The sequence below is a fragment of the Dendrobates tinctorius genome, unplaced genomic scaffold (assembly GCF_039654945.1).
Source record: "Dendrobates tinctorius isolate UK_male_01 unplaced genomic scaffold, ASM3965494v1 ptg000017l, whole genome shotgun sequence".
Taxonomy (NCBI): Eukaryota; Metazoa; Chordata; class Amphibia; order Anura; family Dendrobatidae; genus Dendrobates; species Dendrobates tinctorius.
Window position 1 is genome coordinate 10,700,848 of NW_027361685.1, and position 26,152 is coordinate 10,726,999.

General features: G+C 42.3%; 1 long non-coding RNA gene and 1 pseudogene across 1 annotated transcript; both read left to right on the top strand.

The window, feature by feature from the left end:
* Window positions 1–5,351: 5,351 nt before the first annotated feature.
* Window positions 5,352–18,715, top strand: LOC141082280 (uncharacterized). The gene is made up of 2 exons (XR_012230484.1): window positions 5,352–5,446; window positions 18,329–18,715. It is a non-coding gene; the product is annotated as an uncharacterized lncRNA (long non-coding RNA).
* On the top strand, window positions 9,368–11,094 carry LOC141082338 (uncharacterized; annotated as a pseudogene).
* Window positions 18,716–26,152: the final 7,437 nt, after the last annotated feature.

Sequence of the window (26,152 nt, forward strand, 5' to 3'; positions counted from 1 at the left end):
AATAACAGTCATTTTGACCAGGGGCGCTCACACTTTTACATGCCGCTGTCAATGCTTCATCCCGCTGGTGCTCAATATTTAATAGGGTCTTTCTATTAAACTTAATGAAAAGTTTGGTGAATTCCTTTGAGCTGTTATTACTAGAGATGAGCGAATATCGTCGGAGAAGTTGTTATTGGCTAATATCACTTACCGAATAGCTGCATCGGGACCCCGGATCCCTGGAGCGCTCCCGATAATCAGCTGCATGTGTCGCCCTCCATGCAGGTGCTGTGACTATCACACAGCGCGACACATGCAGCTGATTATCGGGAGCGCTCCAGCACACTGAGTCCTGCACACACTGAGGCCCCTAATCATGTGACCCCTGACTCCTCCCCTCCTGTGACCTCATCACAGGTCCTGTGCGCATAGAGCAGTCATATATGTGGCAGACACTCCTGGACCTTCTGCTTTCTGGGCCGGTTCCTCCTGTGAGTCCTATTAACCCTTTCTCTCCCTGTATTCTCCTTTCTGACAGGACAATATCTGAATTCGGACAGTGTGAGAGGAATTTAAGCAATGTGGAAGGAAAAAATGACAATTTTACTTTTTTCCTCACAAAAATGTGACTTTACCCCAAAATTGGCAGCGTAACAAATCCTTATTTTCCCCACTGTAGTTTGTAGACTCCATATACAGATCCCTTAAGTGCAAAAAGAGCTGAATTCCCCACTTAAATTATTGCATTTTGGAAATTGCACCCCACTGGGAATTTATCTACTGGTAAAGGCACATGTTGTGAACTTATTTTCTGGTCTGCCTCTGGTTTCTGGTGAAGGAGCTGGTTGTGTTGACAGAGGAGTCGTGAGTTCTCTTTCTGGGCTCCCTCTGCTAGTGGCAGGAGGTAATGAAGCTGATCTAATTAACAGAGACCTGCCACCTGATAATGAGGATGAGGATTGGACATCTGGAGTCTCAGACTGGATTTAAGACAGCCGATTCCCTCTTCCCATGCTGGTGATTTTTTCCTGCCTCCTGAGGTTCTGGTTTCCAGTTCAGTTCCTGCTTTCTCAAGCTAAGTGTTCTCTGCTATTGTTCACACTTGATTTGGTTTGATCTATTCAGTTTTTGTGTGGTTAGCCAGCCCCGGCTGGGGCTGTGCTGAATTTCCATTCCTATGTCACTGCATGTGCCAGTTTGCTTTTTGTACCTTATTAGATTGGCCTTTTTTTTGCTCTGTTCTCAGAATATGCTGATATAGTGGGAGAAGTCTAATGACTTCAAGGTTTTTTGCTATCAGAAGTGTTGGACATTTTTGCATGTTTTTTTGGCGTGATTGCAGACAGTATCTTTCCTTTCCTGTCCTGTCTAGTTAGTTTTGGCCCCATCGTTTGCTCAGTCTATTTTCCTACCTGTGTTTGTGCTTTCATCTTGTCTCACCATCAATACATGTGTGGGGGCTGTCTATTCCTTTGGGGTCTGCTCTGGGGCAGTTTAGATTTCCCCTTGTCTTGCTTTAGGCTTAATTAGTCCTCCGGCTGTGACGAGGCATCTAGAATCATCGTAGGTACGTTCCGCGGCTACTTCTAGTTGTGTGGTTAGGATCAGGGGTCTGCAATCCACTTAGATACCAACCTCTCTGGTTTTCTGTGACTTAGCTTGGTTTTGTTTTCCTCCTTGGTTACCCAATCATAACAGGCACAATTTTGTCTGCATGCGGGTTGTGCTCAAAGCCCAACATCGTGTGATCCTCCAAAGAAATGCCACCCCACACCATTACTGACCACTGCCAAACCGGTCATGCTAAAGGATGTTGCAAGCAGCAGATCGCTCTCCACGGCGTCTCCAGACTCTGTCACATCTGTCACATGTGCTCAGTGTGAACCTGCTTTTATCTGTGAAGAGCACAGGGCACCAGTGGCAAATTTGCCAATCCTGGTGTTCTCTGGCAAATGCCAAGTGCCCTGTACGGTGTTGGGCCGTGAGCACAACCCCCATCTGTGGATGTTGGGCACTCACACCATCCTAATGGAGTCAGTTTCTAACCGTTTGTGCAGAGTCAGACACATGAACATTTGTGGCCTGCTGAAGATCATTTTGCAGGGCTCTGGCAGTGCTCCTCCTGTTCCTCCTTGCACAAAGGTGGAGGTAGTGGTCCTGCTGCTGGGTTGTTGCCCTCATACGGCCCTCTCCACATCTCCTGGTGTACTGGCCTGTCTCCTGGTAGCGCCTCCAGCCTCTGGACACTGCGCTGACAGACACAGCAAACCTTCTTGCCACAGCTCGCATTGATGTGCCATCCTGGATGAGCTGCACTACCTCAGCCACTTGTGTCGGTTTTAGAGTCCGTCTCATTTTACTACGAGTATGAAAGCACAACCAACATTCAAAAGTGACCAAAACATCAGCCAGAAAGCATTGGTACTGAGATGTGGTCTGTGGTCCCCACCTGCAGAACCACTCCTTTATTGAGGGTGTCTTGATAATTGCCAATAATTTCCATCTGTTGTCTATTCCATTTACACAACAGCATGTGAAATTGATTGTCAATCAGTGTTGCTTCCTAAGTGGACAGTTTGATTTCACAGAAGTTTGATTTACTTGGAGTTATATTCTGTTGTTTAAGTGTTCCCTTTATTTTTTTGAACAGTGTATATAGATAGAGAGATTTTTTTTTCTTTACATTGGAGGGTCCAATTCCAGCTATTGCTGTGGGATCTGTGATTTCTATCTACTCCACTGTGTACAGGATAATAGAGTATAATAAAGTAGTTATGGACGTGACGTAACTAACATTGTGCAGTGACTCTGCTTTCCATATAGTGATGGATATTTCTTGTTGCTGAAACTGTGATATTTTTTTTCACTTTAAACCTTTTTTAAACCCCTCTGATCAGTGCGATCATACAACATACAAGCCTCTGATGGCTCCGGTGATGCCCTGTACTGTAGTGCCGTGTATCATCACTGCCTGTCAGAGTAATACTAACGGCCCCATACACATGAGATCAGAGTTGGCTGAACGGTCATTTGGCAGACGGCGATCTCTCCCGACTCCCCCATACACACAAATATTCCAGCTTTCCTCTGGTCTGTATGAGAGAGTCGCCTCCAGACTCCTCTAGAGGAGGATTATCTACAGGAAGAGCAAACGGATTATCCTCTGAAATTCAGGATGCCGGATCCTTCTCTGCCCTGACATCATCTGTCGGGAGGCCCCCAAATACATTATATGGTCGGCCAAACCCCCCGAAATCAGTGCTTTCATGGAACTTTAGTCTAATGTGTATGGGGGCGTTATAAGGTAACTTATTGGACGCTGCCTCTGGCCTAATAGACCTTCATACATTGCAGCCCAGACCCCATTATTAGGCATGTAAGTATGGGAGTAACTAGGCCGCCCCATACTATCGAGTACTTGGGGGCGGGGGGCATTCAGCCAAACTCTGTCACACCTTCTTAGATATCATGTTTGCTTTTCACAGCAGCAAGTGGTTAAACTGTCAGGGATTTTGTTGCAGCCTCATCTGTGCCGTCCCTGCTGTGTACATCTATGTTCTGGGGCACAAAAAGATTCATTTCTTTTTAATAAATGTTTAACATGTTAAAAATTATACAATGTGTCTTCTGCTTTTTGCTCTTTTTTTCTTCTTACAAGAATTGTTGGAGCCAATTTTCTTTAGAAACATTTTAATATCGGCTTTTTCTGGAGTTTTTCATGTAATATAGGAAAGCCTAAGGCCAGAAATAATCCCCATAAATCACTGTACATGGAGACTTTGGGATCAGATCATTTTTGTCCGTTGTGTTTGTGGAAACAAAAAATCTTTTCTAAAAGCCTCAAACTTCTGTGTGTGACTCAGAGCTGAGATCTAACGTGAGAGAAGATTCCAGTGCGGGGAAGACGCGAAACCTTCATATAGACGGCCGGTGGGGATGGAGGCAGTGACCGACTCTGGCCAAACCTGTCTCTAGAGCCGCAGTAGAAGATGAAGATGTCGTCCCCATCATGAAGGAGTTATTTCTCATGTCGCGTGTAATGAATATCTCCTGCAGTATTGCTAATGCCGATTCCAGTGTCGGTAATGAGACGAGAATTAGCGTTATGGAAGATGAGTCTATGAGGAACGTGTTCAGCTGCCGACTCCGAGGAGGAAACTGCTTGTTGTCTGTGGCCTAAATATATAGGTTTTATTAGTAGATGTCAGGGAAGAAAACTAAACCCTGTAAGATAATAAATCTCCTCATATGTTTCCCTTATTATCTCCAGTAATTGTATTATTACACAGGATTCTTATGATGTTACATCGGATCATCTTCTTCTCATTCAGGTCTCTACAATATCGGATCCTCTCAGTGAAGATCTTCTACAGAAGAGAATTTTCCTGATTTACCCATCAAGGATGGATATGGACAGAGACAAGATGGCGGAGAGGATGTTACACCTCACCCAAGAGATCCTCTTCCATCTCACTGGAGAGGTGAGAGATTCTGATGTCGTCACATTACATCATTCTTATCTATGGGAATAACAGATGGACAGAACTGGAGAGGTGAGGACTCTGGAAATGTCTGTAGTGAGATTTATTAATGTGTCTCTCCATAACCAGGATTACACAGTGGTGAAGAAGACCTCTAGTGATCGCTGTCAGGACCCTGTGTCTGAGGGATGGGGAAGACCCCTGAGCCCAATCACGGGGCCCCCACCTCACCCCCTGATCCATGAGGACATCAATGACCAGAAGATCCTAGACCTCATCTACAAGATGATTGAGCTGCTGACTGGAGAGGTGACACTGCTGGGAATGCTGGGACATTATACAGTAACACTATGAAGGGATCGGGGGATGACGGTATCATTGTATGTGTCAGGTTCCTATAAGGTGTCAGGATGTCGCTGTCTATTTCTCCATGGAGGAGTGGGAGAATTTAGAAGGACACAGAGATTTGTACAAGAACGTCATAATGGAGGTTCCCCAGCCCCTCACATCACCAGGTAATAGACAGGACTAAATACACACGGCCTATAATTATCTGTATGTAGAGAATGAATTCAGTCCCTGTATGTGTTTCCTCCAGATCTGTCCAGTAAGAGGACAACACCAGAGAGATGTCCCCGTCCTCTTCTTCCACAGGACTGTAACCAAGAAGATCCCAGTGCTCCTCAGGATCATCAGGTAGATGGAGAAGGTGTCAGGAGATCTCCCCTATGATGTGTAGACGACTGTGAAGGTCTTGTGCTCAGTCTTGTTTTATCCACCAGTATTATATGTTTTATACTTGTGTAATGAGAACGGTGGAGATGGCAGGATTAGAGCTGATCATAGATGGGACTTCTCCATCTGTCGGTGACTTTTACAATATTTGTTTCAGGGTGAAGATCTGACCCATATTAATACTACAGAGACATATGTGAGAGATGATGAGTGGTGTAAAGAGGAGATTCCCACATATGACTACCCAGGTGAGTAGTAACCACTGAATGCAGAGAAGTCACAGATTCCTCTCAGTCACCGGCTGTGGCTGCTTTATCGGTGATGTAGTCCGGCCGTATTACCATGATCACCATTTTGCCTCTAGACCACAACATTCTGCTCCACCCAAAACTGTTCAAATGACGTTGGGCAGTGAAAGCCCTTTTCTATAGAACTTACAACCAATTACATTGTTTTTGGTCCTAAGGAATTCAGATTACTGCACAATCTCTCCTGAAATGTGGAGCAATATTATTTTCTCTAATCTTCTGCTCAAGATCCATAGTAGCTCCAATGGTCCACCATAAATGAGGGCAACTCTGGTTTACTGTTGTGTAATTTGTATTTGTAGTTTCCAGTTAATGAGATTCTCGTGCTCTGGGGCGGGGCTGTGGGCGGGGCTGTGGGCGGGGCTTTATGTGGTGCTCTGATTACATAGTCATCTGTATTGGCTTATGACAGGTCGCTGACCCCTCACTGACCTGCCCCCCATTATTACATAATGCATATAATAGCATTGATATTATTGGTGATAATGCCTATAATATTGTGGCTATTGTGAGGCTTAGAAAAGAAAAATTGCATCCAGTAAAATGTCACCGGCGATGACGGCGCCTGCGCAGTAGCCTCTATATCAACTATATCAAATTTTTTTTTCATTAGGAAGTTATAAGGGTTAAAAGTTGACCAGCGATTTCTCATTTTTACAACAAAATTTACAAAACCACTTTTTTTTAGGGACCACCTCATATTTGAAGTGAGGTTGGGGGTCAATATGACAGAAAATACCCAAAAGTGACACCATTCTAAAAACTGCACCCCTCAAGGGGCTCAAAACCACATTCAAGAAGTTTATTAACCCTTCCAGTGCTTCACAGGAATTAATGGAATGTGGAAGGAAAAAATAACCATTTACTTTTCTTTCACAAAATTTTTCCTTAAGACCTGTTTTTTTTTTTACATTTGCAAGTGTAACAGGAGAAAATGGACGATACATTTTGTTTTGCAACTTCTCCTGAGCATGCCAATACCCCATATTTGGGGAAATCTACTGTTTGGGCACACGGCAGGGCTCGAAAGGGAAGGCGCGCCATTTGACTTTTTGAATGTAAAATTTGCTGGAATAATTAGTGGTTGCTATTTTGTGTTTGGAGAGCCCCTGATGTACCTAGACAGTGGAAACCCCCAACAAGTGACCCCATTTTCGAAACTAGACCCTTTAGGGAACTTATCCAGATGTGTATTGAGCACCTTGAACCCACAGGTGCTTCACAGACGTTTATAGCGTAGAGCCGTGGAAATAAAAAAAAAAAATTATCCAAATCTTTTTAGCTCAATATATATTTTAGTTTGTACTGACTATGCAGACACCCCATATGTGGGGGTAAACCACTGTTTGGGTGCATGGCAGAGCTCGCAAGGGAAGGAGCGCCATATTAGAGAGCATATTTTGCTGGAATTGTTTGTGGGTGACATGTCACATCGTCAGAGCTCCTGAGGTGCCAGAACATCATAAGCCCCCAAAAGTGACTGCATTTTACCAAATACTTCCCTGAATGAATTCTTCTAATGGTGCAGTGAGCATACTGACATCACAGCTGTTCCATAAAAAATTATACCATTGGGCAGTGAAGAAAAAATAATTATATTTTTACCACTAAAATGTTGTTTTAACCCCAGATTTTACATTGGAAAATAGGTAGATAGATAAATGGTCACTACACCCATAGATGAATTCGCAGAGGGGTGTCATTTCCAAAATGGAGTCACTTCAGGGGGGATTCTGCTGTTGTGGCACTTTGGAGAGCCGCTAAGTGCCAGAACAACAGAAAAATTGCAAAAATGTCATTGTAGTGCCCAATATATTGTGCCCAGCTTGTGTCTCTGGAGACCTTCCCCCACCTACCCCCGGAAATTGTTAAGTCAGCTCTACTCAAATGTGTCTATCACTAAATAAACCAAATGCTTGAATGTCAAAACAGTTCAAAAACGTGGTTCTGTGTGGAAGATTGTAAAGCCGTCATGGAGGCATAAGGCTGGCAGTGATGGGCATTGTGGGTAATAATAGCGGGGATCATGCCTCATTCCTCTCTATGAACATACACGACATCTTCTCTGGGGGATCTTTCTTGTTTCAGTTACTGGGATGAGTGCAATAAAATGTCGCTCAGTGAGTCTTCTGACATCTTCACATTCTAAAGGATTGGCGGGGACAAAATTTTCAAAAACAAGATTTTCAGTGACCTTTTCTTAATAATCAAGGAAAGTATCTGCATTTCCGGCTTTTTTGTATAACACAAAAGAATTATATGTGGCCACCTGAAACAAATACATGACTAACTTTTTATACCAGATCTATGATTCTCTTGATACCTGGTATGGCTGTAGAACCTGATCTGCAAGGTCCACACCCCATATATTTGTTGTAGTCAATGACTAAAAACAGGGTTTGGAGTAGTGGATCCCCGTTGGTCTGCAGTGGCCCTTGTGGCATCTGTGTGGATCGAGCTCAGGATAAAAATATCTTTTTTATCCTTATACTTAAGGACAAGCAGCTCTCCATTGTGTAAAGCCCCTGACTGCCCCTTTCGGTACTTTTTGCTGACCAATGATTGTGGAGACCCCTGATGGTTTTTGCGAATGCTCTCACAAGCCCCTATGTTATGTTCAACCAGACTTTTAAATAGAGGTATGCTGGTGTAGTAGTTGTCAACATATACATTGTAGCCTTTTTGTAAAAATGGAGTTATCAGCTCCCAAACGATTTTTCCAGATGTCCCCAGATAAGTAGGGCGTCTTCGTGGGTTTAGTTGGCCATCTTTCCTCTCATACATGCGAAAAGCTTTCATAATGGGTCCTAGGAAGAACGGCAGAAAACATAGGGGTGGCTTGAACAGGGCGGTTGGACCAATAGGACTGAGTGCTCATTTTTTAACAAGCCCCATAGCTAATGTACTGTAAGTCCTGAAAATGTTTTCATTTCTAGGATATTAGTTGGTCCCATAAATTTGACCTAGCATAATAGGATCGTGGATTCTGGCTGATGAATTGGGATGCATATAAATTTGTAGGACAGTATGCTCTAGCAAGCTATCTGTCATAAATTAAAAAAAAAATTAATTGGTGCAAAATTTTCCACCTCCACATTTATACCAGGAATGGCATTAAAATTAGGGATGAATGGAGTAGCCGAATCCGAAGCCTCCCATCTGGGAAATGCTACATCAAGAGGCGAAGCCCCTTGGACATTGGTGTGCGCCAATTCACGAGCACTAGGGACAGCGCTAGTACTGGGCATTGTTCCCTGAGTTGGAGACATTTCTCCAGAAGTGCTATTTGTCCTTCTTGTTGTACTGGTCCTTGTGTGTGAGGATGGACCAGAATCACTGCTCATTTCTGAGCTATCACTGTCGCTGCTACTAAAGCCCTCGAAATCCACATCGCCATCTGACACTGCACTTTCTTCACTGTCAGAGCATAAAAGTGCATAAGCCTCCTCTGCTCTATAATACTGACCGGCCATTTTATTCATTTTTATTTTTTTTCTGGAAATAGAAAACTGACGTGACCAAATTATTGGGGAGACAATTGAGAAAAACCTAACCCTATCTTTAAAATGAACCCTAACTATAGCACTAACCCTAACCTGCCTTATCTGTTTTTCCATTGACAAATGATGGACCTGAGTGGGGACTTGTTTTTGTGAAGTGAGAACTGGTATTACTTTCGCCTACATAACATTGATTGGCTTCTTTATATTCAATATTTGGGAGGCAGAATGAACAGTTGAACACCACACACTACTGTTTCATCCAACAAGGTTTTCTATTAGACTGTGGACTGTCATAGTCTTGGTAAATAATTAAGGTTTTTTACATAGCTTGCCATTTTTATGGACAGTTTAAGTAGCAATGTTCAAAAATATAAAACTCAAGGATATTTTATTAAAAAAATTGTTTTTTACCTTAGCAGATGACTGTACCAGGAGATCAGAGGGACAGCTGACATCTTCAATTTTTAAATCTGATAATCTTGAGATCCTACAAGATTCAACTGAAGTGATTGATATTACTCCAGATATATTATCATCCATTCACAGCAAAGATCTGTCATCTGGTCCTATGAAACAGGTCCCATCTTTTGATTCATTACCAACTACTAAGGAAAATCAAAGTCACAAAAGAGGCATTAAAAAACAAACTGCTCCTAAAGCAAAGAAGTCATTTTCATGTTCAGAATGTGGGAAATGTTTTAACAAGAAATCTCTTTTTGTTACTCACCAGAGAATTCACACAGGGGAGAAGCCTTTTTCATGTTCGGAATGTGGGAAATGTTTTAGCCGGAAAGCGATTCTTGTTAGACATCAGAGCATTCACACGGGGGAGAAGCCTTTTTCCTGTTCAGAATGTGGGAAATGTTTTAACTGGAAATCAGATTTGGTTAATCACCAGAGAATTCACACAGGGGAGAAACCTTTTTCATGCTCTGAATGTGGGAAATGTTTTAACCAGAAAGCGATTCTTGTTAGACATCAGAGCATTCACACGGGGGAGAAGCCTTTTTCCTGTTCAGAATGTGGGAAATGTTTTAACAATAAATCAGATTGTGTTATGCACCAGAGATTCCACACAGGAGAGAAGCCTTTTTCCTGTTCAGAATGTGGGAAATGTTTTAACTGGAAATCACAATTTGTTAATCACCAGAGAACTCATACAGGGGAGAAGCCTTTTTCGTGTTCAGAATGTGGGAAAACTTTTAACCAGAAATGTCATCTTTTTAGTCACCAGAGAACTCACACAGGGGAGAAGCCTTTTTCCTGTTCAGAATGTGGGAAATGTTTTAACCGGAAATCATATTTGGTTGATCACCATAGAACTCACACAGGGGAGAAGCCTTTTTCGTGTTCAGATTGTGGGAAATGTTTTAACCAGAAATCACATTTGCTTGATCACCAGAGAACTCACACAGGGGAGAAGCCTTTTTCATGTTCAGAATGTGGGAAATGTTTTGCACATAAATCACTGCTTGTTACTCATCAGAGAACTCACACAGGGGAGAAGCCTTTTTCCTGTTCAGAATGTGGAAAATATTTTAGACTGAAAGTCAATCTTGTTCAGCACCAAAGAACTCACACAGGAGAGAAGCCTTTTTCCTGTTCAGAATGTGGAAAATATTTTAGACTGAAAGTCAATCTTGTTAAGCACCAAAGAACTCACACAGGGGAGAAGCCTTTTTCCTGTTCAGAATGTGGGAAATGTTTTAACCATAAAGGGAATCTTGTTAGGCACCAAAGAACTCACACAGGAGAGAAGCCTGTTTGATGTTCAGAATGTGGGAAATATTTTACTCAGAATTCAAGTCTTGTTACACATGAGAGAATTCACACAGCAGAGAAGCCATATTCATCTTAAGAATGTGGGAAATGTTTTAAATGGAAAATAGATCTTGATCGCCATCAAAGAACGCACACAGGGCAGAAGCCTTTTTTCCTGTTCAGAATGTGAGAAATGTTTTAACCGGAAAGCGATTCTTGTTAGACATCAGAGCAGTCACACAAAGGAGAAGCCATTTTCATTTTCTTAATGTGGGAAATATTTTACTTGGAAATCAACTGTTAATAAACATCAGAGACGTCACATAGGGGAGAAGCCTTTTTTATGTTCATAGTGTTGGAATAGTTTTAACCAAAATTGAATCTTCTTAAATGGGTTGTCTCTTGTCATTTTTCATGTTTGCTGACAAAAGGATAAAACTTAACTTTATTAATTCCAAATGTAAAACTATACCCATAATTCACCCCCTGAAGATTAGTTAATAGGGGACTAATAGAAAAAACATGCACCCCACAGTTGAATACATAGAGTGAGGTGACTCACTGTCCAAGCCTCTCATTTCTACTGGTTTCATCGTCCTCACCAAAGGCGACTCATCAGAAGACTATTTAATATTGACCTACAGTATATTCAAGCGAGACTAGACAAAAAAATTAAAATAATGTATCATGTTATCCGAAACAGTCAGAAAACTAGCCACATATTGGCAGATCCCAGACCTCAAACTATATACTGTGTAAGTTTATAAGCCCCTCCAGTGTCAGGAATAGATAGTATGTGACAATACAGTATAATTCTTGGGTTTTCTCCTATAGGGACTGCCCTAGTTTGGTAATGTAACAGCTGATAATTAGTAGTGCAGACAAATTGTCCTAGACTAAACTCAGTCTTCAGACGGCCCAATATGTACCACTCAGGGAAAACTTACCTGCTCCAAAGATCATTAGCAGCTTCTAACTAATGGCCATGCTGCGGTCTGTCAGGGAATGAGTGCAATATCGGTATAAAGACTAGGGATATGTGCAATCATAATGTCTGGGAGATCTGTGCCATTATTTAGTATGAAGATGGAAATTATCTCTGAAAGTTACGTGTTCCCTGAGCGGTATATACGGTATTTTCACATACTATCTATTCCTGACACTGGAGGGGCTTATAAACTTACACAGTATATAGTTTGAGGTCTGGGGTCGCCCAATATGTGGCTAGTTTTCTGACTGTTTTGGTTAACATGATTTTAGGGTTTTCTTCGTCTAGTCCCGCTTGAATATACTTCAGTATTAAATAGTCTCCTGATGAATGAATGAATGAATGATGAATCCAATGAATATATATTTCTCTTAAGTAGCGGCACACGTGACCGCCAGCAGCAGCAGGAAGCCGATGGCTGACACTGCGCGCTACTGAAGAGCAATGAATAGTCACCCCGGTCTCCAATGAACAGTCCCGGTAAGTACTCCAGCAGTTGTGCTCTGCTTGTGAGCAACGCATGGCGTCCCTGCCATGTGCTGCTTACAAGCATAAAGCAGTTGCTGACACTGGAGCAGGACGCAGCGTGTGAGCGCTGGGTAGGTAAGTTTAATTTTTTTTTTTTTTTAAAGTTTTCTGATGGTGCCATGCATACCAGGATGGGGGTGGGGGCAAATGGGATGGGGCCATGCATACCAGGACGAGATGGGGGCCCTGCATATTAATATAGGGATGAGGGCGATCATTCCTGCCAGGATAAGGATGAGTGATCCATGCATACCAGGATAGGGATGAGGGGGCCTTGTGTATCAGGATGGGGGTGAGACAACCATATATACCAGGATAAGGGATACTAAGTACAGAATTGACCACATTTTTTGCTTTAACCCCTTTACTCCCAAGGGTGGTTTGCATGTTAATGCCCGGGCCAATTTTTACAATTCTGACCACTGTCCCTTTATGAGGTAATAATTCTGGAGCTTCCATTGATCCCAGTGATTCTGACAATGTTTTCTCGTGACATATTGTACTTCATGTTAGTGGTAAAATTTAATTCATATAACTTGCGTTTATTTGTGAAAAAAACAGAAATTTGGCGAAAATTTTGAAAATTTCGCAATTTTCCAACTTTGAATTTTTATGCTCTTAAATCACAGAGATACGGCACTCAACAAACTTAAGTAATATTTCCCACATGTCTACTTTACATCAACACAATTTGGGAACCAAATTTTTTTTTGTTAGGAAGTTATAAGGGTTAAAAGATGACCAGCGATTTCTCATTTTTGCAACACCATTTTATTTTTACGGACCACATCACATTTTAAGTCACTTTGAGGGGTCTATATGATAGAAAATACCTAAAAGTGACACCATTCTAAAAACTGCACCCCTCAAGGTGCTCAAAACCAGATTCAAGAAATTTATTAACCCTTCAGGTGCTTCACAGGAATTTTTTAAATATTTAAAAAAAAATGAACATTTAACTTTTTTCACAAAAAAAATTACTTCAGGTTCAATTTTTTTATTTTAGCAAGGGTAACAGGAGAAATTCAACTGGAAAAGTTATTTTGAAATTTGTCCTGAGTACGCCGATACCTGATATGTGGGGGGAACCACTCTTTTGGCTCATGGCAGAGCTCGGAAGGGAAGGAGCGCCGTTTGACTTTTTTTTTGCAAAATTGGCTGGAATTCAGATCGGATGCCATATCAAGTTTGGAAAGCCCCTTATGTGCCTAAACAGTGGAAACTCCCCACAAGTGACCCTATTTTGGAAACTAGACACCCCCAAGGAACTTATCTAGATATGTGGTGAGCACTTTGAACCCCCAAGGGCTTCACATAAGTTTATAACGTACAGCCGTGCAGTTAAAAAATAATATTTTTTCCACAAAAATGATCTTTTCACCCCCAATTGTTATTTTCCCAAAAGTAACAGGACCCCAAAAGTTATTGTGCAATTTGTCGTGAGTACGCTGATACCCCATATGTGGGGGTAAGCGGCGCCATTTGACTTTTTTGGCTGGAATTGAGATCAGACGCCATGTTGTGTTTGGAGAGCACCTGATGTGCCTAAACAGTTGAAACCCCCAATTCTAACTCCAACCCTAACCCCAACACACCCCTAACCCTAATCTCAGCCTTAGCCCTAACGGGAAAATGGAAATTGTCACGATCCCACCGCTGCCACCAACATGTGACAATCCCACCGCTGACACCAATATGTCAGCAGGCGGAGGGATGTGACGCACTACCAGCACACGGCTATCACAGGCACAGTGGGGGCTTATCTTAGTTATCCCGCCACTGGCACCATGTGACAAAAATATACAGCAAGCTAATCTTGCCCTAGCAATTTATCGCAGGGGGGTTATTTTGGATGCCCCACCACCGCTAACAACCTTCCAAGAACTGTGGGGATTTATGGATATCCCACTTTCTCAGTTCCACTTTGGAACTCGCAGCTCTTCAGCGCCCCCTTACCCTCAGGTCAGTCAGGGAACTGCACCTAGGATAATTAGTCGTCGGATGGGCTGCTTGGTGTGCACAGTCAATTAGACTACTGCAGTAAGGGAATTATCAAAGAGTTAATTAAGAGGGTCTGTAGCAAAACCCCAAATTAGTAGCGATGATCTAAAAAAGCACATAGTTCGTTTCTTAAAGCATGAAGGCAGACTGATAATTTTATGATTTATTCCCCAAAGAGGGCAGTGATTACATAGATAAAAAGTTGTTACAAAGGTGAGACATTAAATATGTACAAGGCAAATATAAAATAACAGGGATGATAGCAGAAAGTACACTTACATGTGCTTAGTTGGTATTAGGCAAACAATGTGCTAGGGGGAGGGGCAGCCAGCCAGCCACACATCCCCAGACATCTGCAGGTCTTTGCAGCATGAAAACTCCAGCTTAACTGAAGAATTTTAAGGGAGGGATATCTTATAGCCTAGGGTCGGTTACATCACGAAAGGGGCAGTCTGGAGAAGTTCAGCCCCCCTTTCTGCAAGTTGCAATTCAGCTGTAAAACTTATAATAACTATATCTTAATGAGGGAAGCTCGTATAAACTCACTGATGGTCTCATTTTTCTCAGTTTATCGAATCCAGTAAAACAACACCAAGCATGCCATGATATGGATACTCCATTTGGGAATAATCCATATCTCAGTTTCGGGAGGTTTTAGAACTTTGCAAGATCCACCGTAGCGAAGCCGGGTCTGCGCAGATCACAGAAATGTCTGTATAATTTTTCTGCCGCGACCGGAGCCCGTGCTAGCTTAGTTTAATATCTCTCATAATTTTATTCAGCCACATGTCTCAAACAAAGAAATGCTCTCCACTCCAGCTTAATTAACACTCCTTTCACTTAGCTGTGACAGGCCGATTTTCATCTGTGTGGAGCAAGGGAAGATTCTAGTGTTCCAGAACATCATATCTTACAGTAATATCTCACATAACATTACAGAAATAAATAAATTTTTAATTTTATTATTTTTCCCTAACTAAGGGGGTGATAAAAGGGGGTTTGATTTACTATATATGCCGGGTTTTTATGTTTGGCAGCTGTCGCACGCTAAAAGACGCTTTTTATTGTAAAAATAGTTTTTGCATCACCACATTTTGAGAGCTATAATTTTTCCATATTTTGACCGACCGAGTCATGTAACATAGTAACATAGTTATTAAGGTTGAAGGAAGACTTTAAGTCCATCTAGTTCAACCCATATCCTATCCTAACTTGCCCTAACATGTTGATCCAGAGGAAGGCAAAAAAAACCCATGTGGCAAACAGTAAGCTTCACATTGGGGAAAAAAATTCCTTCCCGACTCCACATACAGCAATCAGACTAGATCCCTGGATCAACGCAATATTAAGGAAATTAGTGTATATACCCTGTAATATTATACTTTTCAAGAAAGGCATCCAGTCCCTTCTTAAATTTTAGTAGGGAATCACTCATTACAGCATCATATGGCAGAGAGTTCCATAGTCTCACTGCTCTTACAGTAAAGAATCCGCGTCTGTGAGTATGCTTAAACCTTTCCTCCAGACGCACAGGATGCCCCCTTGTCCCCGTCACAGGTCTAAGAGTAAAAAGATCATTAGAAAAGTCTTTGTACTGTCCCCGCATATATTTATACATTGTAGTAAGATCACCCCTAAGCCTTCGATTCTCCAAACTAAATAACCCCAAGTGTAATAACCTGTCTTGGTATTGCAGACCCCCTAGTTCCCTAATAACCTTGGTCGTTCTTCTCTGCACCCGCTCCAGTTCAGCTATGTCTTTCTTATACACCGGAGACCAGAGCTGTACACAGTATTCTAAGTGTGGTCGCACTAGTGACTTATATAGAGGTAAAATTATGTTCTCCTCATGAGCATCTATGCCTCTTTTAATGCATCCCATTATTTTATTAGCCTTTGCAGTAGCTGCCTGACACTGGCCTCTAAATGTGAGTTTGTCATCCACCCATACACCCAGGTTGTTTTCAGTGACAGTTTTGCCCAGTGTTTTACAATTAAGCACATAATTATACATCTTATTCGTTCTACCCAAGTGCATGACCTTACATTTATCCCCATTAAAGCTCATTTGCCATTTATCAGCCCAAGCTTCTAGTTTACATAAATCTTCCTGTACTATAAAATTATCCTCCTCTGTATTGATTACCCTGCAGAGTTTAGTGTCATCTGCAAATATTGAAATTCTACTCTCTAAGCCCCCTACAAGGTCATTAATAAATAAGTTAAAAAGAAGCAGGCCCAAAACTGACCCCTGTGGTACCCCACTGCTAACCGTGACCCAGTCCGAGTGTGCTCCATTAATAACCACCCTTTGTTTCCTATCCCTGAGCCAGCTCTTAACCCACCTACACATATTTTCATTTTATGTATCAACCTTTTGTATGGCACCGTATCAAAAGCTTTTGAAAAGTCCATGTACACCACGTCCACTGCATTCCCTTGGTCCAGTCCGGAACTTACCTCTTCATAAAAGCTTATCAGATTAGTCTGACAGGAACGGTCCCTTGTAAAGCCAAGTTGATATTGGGTCATGAGGTTATTCTTCTCCAGATACTCCAGTATAGTATCTCTTAGAAAACCCTCCAGGATTTTACCCACAGTTGAGGTTAAACTCACTGGCCTATAATTTCCAAGTTCAGTTTTTGTCCCCTTTTTGAATATTGGCACCACATTTGCTATACGCCAGTCCTGTGATACAGACCCTGTTATTATGGAATCCTTAAAGATTAAAAATAATGGTCTATCTATGACTGTGCTTAATTCCTGCAGTACTCGGGGGTGTATCCCATCCGTGCACGGGGATTTGTCAATTTTACTGATTTTTAGACGCCGCCGTACTTCCTGCTGGGTTAAGCAGGTGACATTTAATGGAGAATTTTTATCCTTGATCATGCTATCAGTCATGGGATTTTCTTGAGTAAATACTGTTGAAAAAGTCATTTAGCATATTGACTTTTTCCTCATCCTCATCCACTATTTCACCCAGACTATTTTAAAGGGGACCAACACTATCATTTTTTAGCTTCTTACTATTTATGTAGTTAAGGAATATTTTGGGATTATTTTTACTTTCTCTGGCAATGAGTTGCTCTGTCTCAATCTTTGCTGTCTTGATTTGCTTATTACAGAATTTATTTAATCTTCTGTATTTAGTTAATGCCTCATCATTACCTACTTGCTTTAATTCTCTAAATGCTTTATTTTTGTCTCTTATTGCGCCCCCTACAGCTCTATTTAGCCATAGTGGTCTCCTCCTATTTCTTGCATGTTTATTCCCATATGGTATACCTTCGGCTTGGGACAGATCATAGAATCCCACGGTTTGCAGTATCACCTCTATGCCGATGACACGCAGATCTACCTATCTGGACCCAACGTCGCCTCCTTATTGAATGAAATCCCACAATGTCTGTCTGCTCTCTCAGCCTTCTCTGCTCGCTTTCTCAAACTGAACATGGACAAAACAGAATTCATCATCTTTCCCCCATCTCGCTCAACCCCTCCACCAGACCTATCCATCAATGTCAAAGACTGCTCTCTTTCCCCAGTCCCGTACGCTCGGTGCCTTGGGGTGATCCTCGACTCTGCACTCTCTTTCAAGCCACATATCCCAGCCCTCGCCTCCTCCTGCCGCCTCAAACTCAAAAATATTTCCCAGATCCGCTCATTCCTCAACCACAAAAACACTAGTGCATGCTCTTATCATCTCCTGCCTCAACTACTGCAACCTCCTACTCTCTGGCCTCCCCTCTAGCACTCTGTCTCCGCTCCTGTCCATCCTACACTCTGCTGCCTGACTAATCCACCTGTCTCCCCGCTATTCCCCAGCCTCCCCCCTATGCCAGGCCCTTCACTGGCTTCCTATCGCCCAGAGGCTCCAATTCAAAACCCTAACCGTGACATACAAAGCCATCCACAACCTGTCTCCTCCATACATCTGTGACATGGTCTCTAGGTACCTACCCGCACGCAACCTTCGATCATCTCAAGATCTCCTTCTCTACTAACCCCTTATCTCTTCTTCCCACAACCGCATACAAGACTTCTCCCGTGCTTCCCCCATACTCTGGAACTCCCTGCCGCAACACATCAGACTCTGACCATCAACAGAAACCTTCAAGAAGAACCTGAAGACCTACCTGTTCCAACAAGCCTACAGCCTGCAATGATCCTCGGTCTACTGAACCACAGCACGACCTGCTCTACCCTCTCCTACTGTATCCTCATCCATCCCTGTAGACTGTGAGCCCTCGCGGGTCCCCTCTCCTTATGTACTTGTGTGTCCCTTGTCTTGCACATGTTTGCTATACTTGTCTATATTTCCTCTTTTTACATGTAAAGCACCATGGAATAAATGCATAATAATAATAATATGGTATATATTGTGCACAGGTCCTATTCAGGATGCTAATAAATGTCTCCCATTTTCTTTGTGTATTTTTATGTCTCAGGATATCGTCCCAGTTAATTGCACTTAGATCATCTCTCATACGTTGGAAATTTGCCTTCCTGAAGTTTAGTGTCCTTGTAACCCCTCTACTACACATCTTATTAAGGCTATGTGCCCACGTAGCGATTTTTAAGCGTTTTTGCCGTGATTTTCGGCGCGAAAACGTTTAAAAATCGTGTAAAGAACGCCCCCCATGCATTCCTATGGCATTCCGCACATGCTGTGCTAATGCTGCGCTTTTTTCCGCGGCGGAATCGCATCGCGGAAAAAATCGCAGCATGCTCATTCTTTTGTGCGGAAGCGCAAAGAATTGCCACGATTCCGCACCCATAGGTATGCATGAGAACCGCTTACTTCCCGCATGTGGCTATGCCCACCATGCGGGAAGTTAAGCATCTCATGTGCGGTTGGTACCCATGGTGTGGAGGAGAGGAAACTGTCCTCCAGGCCCTGGGTACCATACCCCTGTAAAAAAAAGAATAAAAAAATCGGGGTATATTTACCTTCCGATGTCCCGCGCTGCATTCCCGACCTCAGCGTTCCCAGTAATGCCTTGCGGCAAGGCCCTGTACTGATGTAGTCTCGCGTGACTCTAGCGGTCTCGTGAGATCGCTATAGCAATGCGAGACTACGTCATCACAGGTCTCGCAAGGCATTACTGGGAACGCTGAGGCCCGGGAATGCAGCGCGGGACGCCGGAAAGTAAATATACCCCGATTTTTTTATTTTTTTTTAGCATTTTAACATCCTATCTTTTACTATTGATGCCGAATAGGCGGCCTCAATAGTAAAAACCTGGTCACACTTGTCAAACACTATGTTTGACGAGTGTGACCAACCTGTCAATCACTTTCCAAGCGATGCTTCAAATCGCTTGGAAAGTGCTTGAATATCGCACACGAAAATCGCGATCATAATCGCGGTGAAATCGCGCGGAAAAAAACGCGATTTCTGGGACAGAGTCCGGTTTTTAGTGAGCGTTTTAAAACGCTACGTGTGCCCACAGCCTAAAGGAAACATGAAAACTTATTATTTTGTGATCACTATTACCCCAGTGACCCCCAACCCTTACATTTGATCTGCGGTCTGGCCTGTTGGTTAATATTAGGTCTAGCAGTGCCCCCCCTCTTGTTGGGTCCTGAACCAGTTGTGAAAGGTAATTGTCTCTCATAGTTGTCAGACACCTATCACCTTTGCTGGAACTGCAGGTTTCTGTTCCCCAATGTATTTCAGGGTAGTTGAAGTCCCCCATAATAATGACTTCTCCTTGAGTCGCTGCTTCATCTATTTGCTTTATGAGGATATTCTCTGTTGCTTCCATCATTTTTGGAGACTTATAACAAACCCCTATCACTAATTTACTATTTTTCCCCCTCCCCTTATCTCCACCCACCGATTCCTGCCCTAAAAGGCATCTGCCCAGGTGATGAGTCGCCACATCTTTTCTTCCCTGTTTTGGCCCACTGCTATGATGCACAGTGGCTGTGGATAACGTGGGTTGCAGCGCTTTAACATTACGTGGCTGCTGAGCTGTCCGGGTCTATAGCCCATGTGGACACTTGGGCACCCTGGCCGGGTCTGACCTAACTTTCTAGAAACTCCTGTCTTACCACCCGGCAGCCCCTCCTACACTTCACCCTCTATAACCATCCTATCAACTATACCTAACAGAGCACACTAGTATGCAATAAGGGCAATGGCCACACTTATGGTTTCATTTCGTTATGCCGTTGTGTATCCAATTCACACTATGCATCCCAATGCGATTTTTTACCAAGATGTCCCTTAATCTGGTGCTTCTACATGAAACAAGAGGTCCCCTTGCTACAATCTCAGCTGGTTCTTTGTCCCTTTCCCTTAGTTTACCCTTGTATATAAGAACTGTATACTAAGGTGTCCTCTCTAATGTCCCCAAAAGAAAGCACCTTAGGCCTGTTTCACACTTCAGTTTTCTGTGTCAGTTAAAATCCGCCAAAAAGGCGGAAAAGCAGATCCGTTCCTAACTGATGTGAACGTATGCTACCGGATCCATTTTTTTGACGGATCCGTCGAATGACCAATTTTGCACTGCGTTCCAAATTATTATGCAAATTGAATTTAAGTGTCATAAAGATGTAATTTTTTGTTTTTCAAATAAACTCATAGATGGTATTGTGTATCAGGGCTCTTTGGATCACTGAAATCAATCTCAAATTCCTGTGATAATTAGTTTACCAGGTGAGCCCAATTAAAGGAAAACTACTTAAGAATGATGTTCCACATTATTAAGCAGGGCACAGGTTTCAAGGAATTTAGGAAAGAAAAAGGATCTCTCTGCTGCTGAAAAGCATCAAATAGTGCAATGCCTTGGTCAAGAGATGAAAACATTAGATATTTCCCAAAAATTTAAACGTGACCATCGTACTGTTAAGAGATTTGTGGTTGATTCTGAGCACAGACATGTTTGTGCTGATAAAGGCAGAATGAGGAAGGTTTCTGCCAGGCAAGTTTATTGGATTAAGAGAGCAGCTGCTAAAAAGCCATTACAAACCAGCAAACAGATATTTAAAGCTGCTGGTGCCTCTGGAGTCCCTCGATCCTCATGGTGTAGGATCCTTCAAAGGCTTGCTGTGGTGCATAAACCTACTATTCGGCCACCCCTAAAAAGTGTTCACAAGCAGATATTGTAGCAGTGGGTCCAGACATACATGAAGACTATTTTTCATACAGTCTTGTTTACTGATGAGTGTCGAGCAACCCTGGATGGTCCAGATGGATTGTTGGTGGATGGCCACTATGTCCCAACAAGGCTGCGACTTCTGCAAGGAGGAGGAGGAGTCATGTTTTGGGCCGGAATCATGGGGAAACAGCTGGTAGGGCTCTTTAAGGTTCCTGAAGGTGTGAAAATGACCTCTGCAAAGTATATAGAGTTTCTGACTGACAGCTGTCTTCCATGGTATAAGAAGCAGAAATGTGCCTTCAGGAGCAAAATCCTCTTCATGCATGACCCTGCACCATGTCATGCTGCAAAGAAGACCTCTGAGTCATTGGCTGCTATAGGCATAAAAGGAGATAAACTCATGGTGTGGCCACCATCTTCCCCTGACCTCAACCCTGTAGAGAACCTTTGGAGTATCATCAAGCAAAAGATCTATGAGGGTGGGAGGCCGGTCACATCAAGACAGCAGCTCTGGGAGGCTATTCTGACTTCATGCAAAGAAATACAAGCAGAAACTCTCCAAAAACTCCCAAGTTCAATGGATGGAGAATTGTGAAGGTGATGTCACAGAAGGGTTCCTCTGTTACCATGTAACTTGGCCTGTTAGGATGTTTTGGAGTTAAATATCCATTTTGTTCAGTGAATGTGACCTCCTAATGCTGCAAATTCCACAAATGAACATTTTCAGTTCTTTAAAACATATCAAATGTTTAGAAATTCTACTGTGCCTAATAATTTGGAACACTGCAATTTGAGTTTTTATTCATTTTGGAGATTATACTGTTATCATTGGGAGGTTTCTGCAATAAAACTTGATGTATACTCTAACCGGTGATGACTTTTATTAGAATGACTGTCATTTGTACCGACTATTTAGAAAATCATAGAAAAATATAATTTGCATAATAATTTGGAACACAGTGTAAAGGAACCGCTGCCCGGGGGGGGGGGGGAGAGAAGAGAGAGAGAGAGAAATGATCTCAGGGTTAAATTTCCTCCTGACTTCATTCCTCCAGGCATGCGCTGTATAAAAATGCGGATCCTTCAGTTAAAAAAACATTGCAAGGTCCGTCCAGGCATCTCAGCGGATGCAAAAAAATTGACGGATCTGCAAAAAAACGGATCCAACGGATGGCCATCCATCAAGATCTGCCAGTAATGCAAGTCAATGGGGAAAAAAACGGATCCGCCCAAAAAAATGGCGGATCCATTTTTTTGCAAAAACGGCGGATTTTGACTGATGGCCAAAAACGGAAGTGTGAAACAGACCTTCCTCTCCCTAAACTGTACATGAACATTAGTACACATCACAAAAGTTATATAGAATATTATGCTAAAGGAACACAACACAATATAATTCAGCTCTCTAAAGAATGGTAACACATATACTACTATTCAAAAGTTTAGGATCACGTAGAAATGTCCTAATTTTTGAAAGAAAAGCACAGTTTTTTTCCAATGAAGCCATCATTAAATGATTCAGAAATACACTCTATACATTATTAATGTGATAATTGACTATTCTAGCTGCAAACGTCTGGTTTGTAATTAAACTGATAGGACTTGATTTGTAAAGGCGCATACCTGTCTATATAAGACCTCACAGCTCACAGTGCATGTCACACCAAAATTTTCGGGTCACCCAGACAATTTTCTGTTTTCCATGAAAACTCATACTTTTATTAATTAAATGAGTTGCCAAATTAATTTAAAATCTAGTCCAGACATTGACAAGGCACAAAAAAAAAGATTTTTATTTGAAATAATAATTTTCTCTTTCAAATTTTGCTTTCGTCAAAGAATGCTCCCTTTGCAGCAATTCCAGCATTGCAGACCTTTGGTATTCTAGCAGTTAATTTGCTGAGGTAATCTGGAGAAATTTCACCCCATGCTTCCAGAAGCCCCTCCCACAAGTTGGTTTGGCTTGATGGGCACGTTTTGCGTACCATACGGTCAAGCTGCTCCCACAACAGCTAATTTCATCCTACAACAGGACAATGTCCCAAAGCACACCTCCAAATTATGCAAGAATTATTTAAGGAAGAAGCAGGCAGCTGGTATTCTATCTGTAATGGAGCGGCCAGCACAGTCACCAGATCTCAACCCCATTGAGCTGTTGTGGGAGCAGCTTGACCGTATGGTACGCAAAACGTGTCCATCAAGCCAAACCAACTTGTGGGAGGGGCTTCTGGAAGCATGGGGTGAAATTTCTCCAGATTACCTCAGCAAATTAACTGCTAGAATGCCAAAGGTCTGCAATGCTGGAATTGCTGCAAAGGGGGCATTCTTTGACGAAAGCAAAATTTGAAGGAGAAAAATATTATTTCAAATAAAAATCTTTTTTTTTGTGCCTTGTCAATGTCTGGACTAGATTTTAAATTCATTTGGCAATTCATTTAATTAATAAAAGTATGAGTTTTCATGGAAAACAGAAAATTGTCTGGGTGATCCTAAAATTTTGAACGGTAGTGTAAGTGATAATACAAGAATGCTGTGGTATTTGAGTATACTGTGTGGCCGAGACCAGTTTGTGACATGCGTTCCACCATATCATTAGATGTGGAACGCATTATACACTCCACCATATTACCACTAGTGGTCCAGGCTGAAGTATATGTGGGTCTATATTTGGTGTGCGGCTCCTTCCGGTCCCGAGTGGAGTTCAGTGCGTTTCATTGTACGAGCGCATCTGGCTCATAGTACGCATGTACTGGTGCATTACTTCCAGGTCGTGGAAGAACCAGTATTTCTGGTCCAGAAGGTGTGACCGGTGCATGGTATCCGGTCTCGCGGAGACTTGGGTCTATAAAATGAGAGCCACCATTATAATAGAGTCCACACATTGGCACAAATTCTTCTAAAAGGTCAGTGTAATTGGTAGCTGATTCGAGCCCATCACCCTTTGAAATCCCCTGATGAACCCCTGTATCCATCCAAGAGAGGGAGGAAACGCGTCGGGATGGGATGCATGCATCTAGAAGCTAAGTTATAACCTCTATGTTGATACATGCTGTTGAACTTGCCTGAAGGCTCAGTGAGAGCTACTCAATGGTAGAACTAAGAAATATCTCTGATGTGTCATTGAGACATAAAGCACCCTAATATTGGATGTGGGGTGCACCTTTTTTTAGACATTATTTATTAAGGGTTAAGACATCCTGAACCTTATACATGTAAAATACTTCTTATGTGTCATTGTGACATCTCTACCTTTAACATGTGATTGGGAGTGTATCCTCTTGTGAGGTGATTTATTAAGGGATATTATACCCCGGATATATTCAAATCTATTATATGTCATTGAGACATGATCTACTCTAACATTTCATTTGGAGTGTATTTTCTTGGGAGGTGGTCTATACATATAGTTTTGTGCTCACCCTAGAGGTATTGAAGATACAATATATACACAATATATATTAATATATGGTCATTTGAGTAAAATACTATACCCAAGCACTGGAGACATATTTGTTATCAATACATTACATCTACAGTAGGTTCAACACTTGGATGAAGCACTTAAGCACTTTTTAGGTGACAGTGATGGCTTGGTGAGGGATTTCCTTATAGGGTCAGACAGGGTCAGTGGACATTGAGCGGAGGCACCAGAACGCTTTCCCCTCGGGTTCCAAACTCCGCTGCCAGGTAGGGAAATGGTGTATTGTGGATCTGTTCATTTTTTTCTCATTAATGTGCACTCTGCACCCCATCTTGACTGAAAAAAAAGTAGACATTTTTGCAAATTTATTAAAAAAGAAAAAACAAAATATCACATGGTAATAAGTATTCAGACCCTTTGCTCAGACACTCATATGTAAGTCCCATGCTGTCCATTTCCTTGTGATCCTCCTTCAGATGTTTCTACTCCTTCATTAGAGTCCAGCTGTGTGTAATTAAACTGATAGGACTTGATTTGTAAAGGCGCACACCTGTCTATATAAGACCTCACAACTTACAGTGCATGTCAGACCAAATGAGAATCATGAGGTCATATGAACTATCCAAGGAGCTCAGAGACAGAATTGTGGAAAGGCACAGATCTGGCCAAGGTTACAAAATAATTTTTTCAGTACTCAAGGTTCCTAAGAGCACAGTGGCCTCCATAATCCTTACATGGAAGAAGTTTGGGATCACCAGAAGTCTTCCTAGACTTCCTAGCCATGTGTCTTTGCTCAAACCATTCAGTGAGAACCTGTTTCCTGGAAGAACTCAACCACCTCCTCCACCACAAAAAGGTTTATGGTGAAGAATACTTTGTGGATACAATTCTGAGCTCTAGAAGACTTAGAGAAAGATTACAATATTTGGTGTACTGGAGGGGTTACAGACCATAAGATAATTCATGGGAGCCAGGATACAATGTTTATGCACCCATGCTTACAAAAGCCTTTCATTGGAGACATCTGAAGAAGCCAGCTACATCTTGGAAGGAGGTGGACTACTGTCAGAATCCGAACCCAACAGCTCTTGTGCATTACGTGGCAGCTTTTCCTTTTGAGCTATTCAGCTCGTTGGACAGTTCCTTGCTAACCAAGGTACTAGAACCTGTGTTGTTCCTGATTGTTTCCACTTTGTAATCCCTTAAATTGAACTCCCTACTTAAATCTGGCATTGCACTTCCTTCCTTGCGTGATTATTGAGCCTCACCCAAACTATACTGCTGCTCCCGTGTACCGACCTCTGGGTGATCCCTGACTACGCAACCTGCCAGTGG